We start from the raw sequence: 6280 nt of genomic DNA, 5'->3' as shown, positions 1-6280 counted from the left end.
TTGTTGATTTTTAATTTGCATTTTTTTTTTTCCTATGCTTTGGTCGGGATAGGAAGGCGGCCTCGACTTGGGTGCACAAGTGGACATGCCCAGGGGGTATTCGATATGCCGGACCGTCGCGCTCCGTCCCCCTGCGGGGCGCACCACGGCCACATCCTCCCCGAGCCCCTAAACCGCCCGGGGCCTCTGACTCCTCCTCCGGGCCCGCAGCCCCGTCCGGGAGAAGCGGCCGCGGGGGCGCACCAGCCGGTCCGCAGTCACGCGTGTGCGGGGCGCGTGCGCGCGCGGGGGTGCGGGGCGGGCTCTGCGCCCGGGGGCAGGGCTCCGCGGGAGAGCGGCGGGCGGCGGGCGGGCGGCGAGGGGCGGGGCGCCGCAGTGCCGTAGTAGCGGGCGGCCCGGGCGCGCCGCTCTGGAGCCGCGGCTACGCGGGCGGGCGCAGGACCCCGGCGCTGCCCGTCCCGGCGGGGTCCCCCGAGCTCCGCGGCGCCCGCTCGGGCTGCCCCCCTCCTGGAGAGGGCTGCCCCGGCGGGAGGGCGCGCAGACCACAGCCTCGGTGCCCCTCTGTGTCTCGGTTCCTCTTTCCTCCCCAAGTAAGGGAATAAGCCCCGAGGAAGGAGCGCCCCGGGGAACCGCGCAACCAAGTGTTGCAGGGCGAGGTAAGACGGCGGGCGGCGCGGCGGAGGGGGCGCGGGCTGGCGGGCGCGGGCGGCCGCGACTCAGACCCGGAGGGCACGGCGGGAGCCGGTCGCGCGGCCCGGGAGGGGACCCACCCTGCTGGGGCCACCTGCCGCAAAGCCCCGGGGGACGGGATGCCCCGCTGGCAGGCTGAGGGCGCGGGAGCCGCGCGGGGGGCGGGGGCATCGGCTCCCTCTTGGACTGGGAAGCTCTTCCACACCCCAAAGGTGTGCGGGCGGGAGGCAGCCGGGTTCGGGGCGCTTGGCGCCAGCCCCTGGCCCGATTCTGCTTCTGGACGTACCTGGCTCCCTCGGTGGCCGGCTCGCGCGCCAGGGTGCCCAGGGGCGGCGGAGAGCGCGGACACTTCCCCTAACATCTGGCCGCCAAAGCCTCTGACCGTCCCGCGGGTTCCAGGACTTCGGGACAGTCCGCAGAGCCGCTGGGCTGGGGGCGCTCGAGGGGACGCCGGGGAGAACAAGACACCTTGACAGACACCAGCGAGGGAGAGCGACGAGGGCCGGGAGAGTACACAGAGCCGGCCTGTTTAGTGACCCGACACCCAGCATGTGCGTGTGCGTGTGTGTGCGTGCGCCTTGCAGGGCGCGCAGCGAGGATCACCTGTGGGGCGTCCCCGAACTCCACCAGCCCACCTGACCCTGCACATGCTGACGTTTTCTTCCTCCGGGTGGGTGGACTAGGATTTTCGGAGGGGGGCCGCGGAGTTCCGGAAAGCCCTACAGGTGACTGATGCGCCGCCCCCACCCTCGCCATCACTGCAGTGGAAAGCCGGGGACGGGAGCGAGGAGGCGGCTCCAGATGTGAGCGATCCAGCTGCGGAGCTCTGAGTGCCCCCCGCCTCCCCCACCCCGCGCCCCGGGGCCGAGGGGCTGCGGCGGCGGCGGTGGTCCCGGGGCTGCGCCGCAGTGGCGCGGGAGAGCGGAGAACCCGCCTCCCAGGCCCGCTCCTCTGGCTTCATTAGCATACGATGACCTCGCTGTCCCGGGAGGGCCCGGCGGCACCGTTTGTCATTCTTTGATTTCGGGGTCTGGGGGGTACCCGCTTTGGGTCTGGAGGTGTGGACTGGGGCGCGGCGGGGGGCTACTCACTGGTGAGGGCAGTGGTCAGAACACAGGGCTGGGAACTGGCCCTCAGCTTGGGGGGGGCGGGGTCGGGGAGGATGAACCCATGATTTCGGTGCTTTGTGTAAAATACAGCCCCGAGAACCACTTGCTGAAGCACAGGGCACCCTCACTGACAGTGAAGGACGTTAGCTCGCGAGGGTAGTTGTCATCACAGTTTGGTCACGTACACACGCACACACCCTTACCTTATGATTCTGATTCCAGCGATGTGTCCTAATTAATGTGGGAAGGAACTTTGTCGTGTTAAGAAGGGCTGTATTGGCCAGAGATTCCGTTCTGAATATAAATTATACTCATTAAATAAAGCAGGTGCAACTAAGCCAACATCCCTGTCGTACCCCTGGTCCAAGTCTTCTCTTTAACAGTCACCCTTACTGTTTCCGGGTAGCACTGTAGGCATTATCGCGGGTATTCTTCTTGGAGGGGTCTGGGCATGGGGTGCAAATAGATGAGTCTTTCTCATCTTACAATTTTAGTTCAGTGTTTGATTCAGATCAATCAAGACATGGGAAGAAAATGATAAATATCAGAGCATCTTGGGATCGAGACTTGCAGAGATAGGAGAAACTACCAAGGACACCAGTTGGGACTCCCCCTACAGCTTTCCACAGAGCGCTTTCAACAAGTGGCACCCGGAGGTCCCAGCTGTGCACACTGAAGCAGTAGCTCTTCCTTTTCCTGCTGTTCCCTGGGGGAAGAGGCTGCCCCCAGCTCCTGCTTTGGAAGGGAAGGGAGAAGAGAGGAGTACAGGTTTGTTGTGGTAAAATTCTTTTTTAAAAAAAAAATCTTATTGTATTACATCATTGCATATACCTTTTTAGTGTGAAAGTAATTGGTGTTGAATGGCAAATATTTGGGAAGTTGGAAAGTGTACAGAGAATCAAACTACCCACAATTCCATCACCCAGTTTCCATACTGTTACTATAGTGGCATATTTCTTTTCTATCCATTTTTTATGCCTTGAAATCATATAATCTATAGGAAGCCTACATTGATTATCAACTAAATATACATTTTAGATATAAATATTTTATATTCATTGTGTCATTTAATCCTCAGAAAACTCTCTGAGACAGGTATTATAATCAACCCCACAGAATTCAGGTGACTTGCCAACGCCACAGAGCTGGTAAGTGGCAGACCCAGGATTTAAACCCAAGCTGTCTGAGTCCTGAGTGGTTGCCTAGCCTCTGTAACTATTGCTTCTCTGCCCCCCACACACGTCCCCTCAATTAGTGTTGTAGCAGAAGTCCTTCATGAACATCATTTTCATGGCTGTATAATAATAACTATTAATAATATACTATTAGTCATTTAGCAACTACAAATAACTCTGTACAACATCCCTGTTGCATACATTTCCAAATACTTTCTTTGGATCGATTCCCAGAAGCAGAACCACTGGGCCAAAGGGCATGAATGTTCCAAGACTCCGAGGTATAGGACAAGCTGATTTTTGAAAAGGCTCCACCAATTTAAACTTCCATCCATCAGAGGCAACTCTCTCACAGTCAAAGCAGATGACCTCTAGAGACTGGAATAGACCAGGGCCTCGTGTGACCAAACCACACCACCCGAGCATACTCCTGGCCTCCTGGGAGAAGGAATCACACATATCATCATCCAGCTTTATACACACACCCGTGATTATGGAAACCATACAGTATAAAGTAAAGTTGGACCTGCTTTATATGGTGAGCAACTGTCAGTTGCAGAATTCTCTGGCTAGATGTCACATACTAGCTTTGGGCAAATCAAACATTGTGTAAAATACACCAATGTGCAGAGGATCCCACTTCAGCGTATAAGTAATTAGAACAATCCTTACTCCTGTTAATGTACATCACTGTCATAGCCAGATGGATTCAGCCTCCAACCAATCCATAACAGCGTCTTCACGTACTGGCCGTATCACAGAGCCGTTTGTTTATACCAAGTAAAAGAATTCCACAACAAAACCATAGTGGGAGTTGATGTCACCTTATATGTAACAGAATTCATCTGCCTCCCCATGCCCTACCAAATCAGTTATGGTTAGTGACTACTAATAAAGTGATAAAAAAAAAATAAGGTTATATACATCATCCCCCAAAAATGCCCTCAGGTAAAGAAGATGTGGCTGCAGAAGAGAAATGAAATTAGACAATTCAAAAAGACAAAAAAGGGAAATGTTCGAAAGCAACAAATTGGCCCTAGCTACAAGTTTTCTCTAAGCCCATGTTTGCCCCATAGCCACCTCTGCCACCAGCACTGGGTCTCATAGTCCTGGAATAGAATCTTTGTTGTAATTTTTTTTTTTTTTATGATAGTCATACAGAGAGAGAGAGGCAGAGACACAGGCAGAGGGAGAAGCAGGCTCCGTGCACAGGGAGCCCGACGTGGGATTCGATCCCGGGTCTCCAGGATCACGCCCTGGGCCAAAGGCAGGCGCCAAACCGCTGCGCCACCCAGGGATCCCCTCTTTGTTGTAAATTGAATAAGTATTAATTGAGTCCCTTCTGTGAAATCTATTTATTCAAGACTCTGCTCAGATCTTAAATCATCCTTCTGGAAAGCCCTTCCTGACTGCTCATCTGGGTTAGAGACCTCGCTGTGCTTCACCTATAGCACCTGTGCACACACTTACCTCACTATGGTGAGATCACTTCTCTGCATATCCCCTACTAAACTGTGAGCTCATTGAAGGTACAGCTCTCCCCATACCCACAGTACCTGAGATAGAACTTATGCACCATAGACAAATGTGGTGGAGGAACATATAAGAGAATTTTCCAGGTCCTGTACATAAATGCTTTATGTGCATTTCTCTTTCCATGCATCTTTATTTACTCAGACTAGGCAGTCTCAGAAATGTACCAGGAAACTATCTAGAACGGTGCTATTTCCACATGGGACTATTTCCATTTTCATCTAATTCATTAAAATGAAATAAAACTTAAAATTCCATTCTCTAGTCACGTCAGTAACATTTGTAGTACTTAAATGCCACACACAGCTTCTGGCTACCTCATTAGAAAATGCACACATAGAACATTTCCATCGAGGCAGAAAGTTGATACCCACAATGCTGGTTTGGATTGTGAGCTTGGCGGAGGCAGGCAATGTGAATCTACCATATTCTCTGCAACCAGCACAGTACCTGGCCTGGAGGAGGATGGGAGCAGGGAAAAAGAAAGGCGAGGGATGCTGGAAGTACATGGAGCAATAATATTAGGTACGCTATTGATTGGCACCTACTTTGTGCTCTGCATTGTGCTATATTTTGTACGTGCGTTGTCTCACTTGATCTTCACATCACGATGAGCCTGGCATTCACCCTGTTGTACAGACAGGAAAACTGAGTCTCAGGAAGGCTATGTTAAGTGCTCATGAAGCTAGTAGGAGAGGCCGAGTTTTAACTGAGAGTTCTGTGTTTTCAGAGTCTGTTCTCTTAGGCCTTTTTCTTTACCGCCTCACTACATGTCGTATGTAGTTATTATAGATGTGAACTGCCATCAGCTTGACTTCCCGGGGAGCCAAAGAAAGGGTATTTTTGAAGGCTTCCCAAGGGAAATAATTGGTATAATTTGCAAATGTTAATGGCATTTCAAGAGTGCAAATTTTTCCTGGGAGCCCAAGAGGCCTTGTCTCTGGATGAGTGACAAGGGAGAAAGGAACCTGCCCATAGTGTGGTTGGACCAGAGGGCCAAAACTGAGGAGAGCAGACCAGCCAGCCACCACCACCCATGCTTCTCTTCAGGGAGGCCTGTCACCAGCTCTGAGGGAAATACTGGCTTGGCTAGGACCTCACAGCGGATTTATGGCACAACCCGGCTCCTGCCTCACTAGCCAGGACCCTTTCCACTGCTCCACCCTCCCTCTAGGTTGTTGGCTTCAGTGTCTTCAGTATGATTATCCTTCTCACTCCAGTTTTCCCTGTCTTTGTTCTTAAAGAATACAACACAAAATTTCAAGGGAGGCTTAATTAGTACCAGATAGAGATTATTACCTCCTTCATTTTACCTTCGTATTTCTGTTAAAACTCTGTAAGGCTGAATTGGGAATCTGTACCAGGCATACCTGTTGAGCTTCATACCAACTGAAAAAGAAAAACAAAACAAAACAAAACAAAATTCTCTTAAACCTACTCTTGAAGTGTATCAGCTGCCCCACACCCCCATGCTTGTACAGATGCTGCCTGAGACCTGAAGATAGAGCCCCTGCATTTATTACTCATTTTATCTTGTTCAATTTAGTCTTTTTTGCCAACTTGCCCAAATATTTTTAGCTTTGATTCTGTTATCCGATGTATTTACTGTCCCTTCCAGCTGGCTTCCTGTCATCCCCAAATCTGATGAGCATGACCTCTTCAACTCAGTCATCAATAAAAATGACGAGCATTACAGGATTCTGAGGCATGCCACGATTTGCTCCCTAAAGATAGATGTTAATTCGATAAGTAAACAGTACTCTTTCAGAAAAC

At 51.8% G+C, this 6280-nt stretch overlaps 1 protein-coding gene and 1 long non-coding RNA gene across 6 annotated transcripts in view; one reads left to right on the top strand and one right to left on the bottom strand.

Moving 5' to 3' along the window:
* The first annotated feature begins 423 nt into the window (after positions 1–423).
* Positions 424–6280, top strand: part of DGKG (diacylglycerol kinase gamma) — a 205348-nt gene continuing 199491 nt past the window's right edge. For all 5 annotated transcript variants that reach the window (XR_005383847.1, XR_005383846.1, XM_038583635.1 and 2 more), the window contains exon 1: positions 424–656. The gene's annotated coding sequence lies outside the window, so the exon portion shown is untranslated. The remainder of the gene's footprint in view (positions 657–6280) is intronic.
* LOC111093949 overlaps positions 1923–6280 on the bottom strand; it is a 40856-nt gene continuing 36498 nt past the window's right edge. The window contains exons 3-5 of the long non-coding RNA XR_005383848.1: positions 5821–5896; positions 5056–5135; positions 1923–2534 (exon numbers count right to left, since the gene is read on the bottom strand). This is a non-coding gene — a long non-coding RNA (uncharacterized LOC111093949). The remainder of the gene's footprint in view (positions 2535–5055; positions 5136–5820; positions 5897–6280) is intronic.

The sequence above is a fragment of the Canis lupus genome, chromosome 34 (genome assembly GCF_011100685.1).
Source record: "Canis lupus familiaris isolate Mischka breed German Shepherd chromosome 34, alternate assembly UU_Cfam_GSD_1.0, whole genome shotgun sequence".
NCBI lineage: Eukaryota > Metazoa > Chordata > Mammalia > Carnivora > Canidae > Canis > Canis lupus.
Note: the sequence above shows the minus strand (reverse complement) of the source record. Positions and strands in the feature narration are given on the sequence as shown.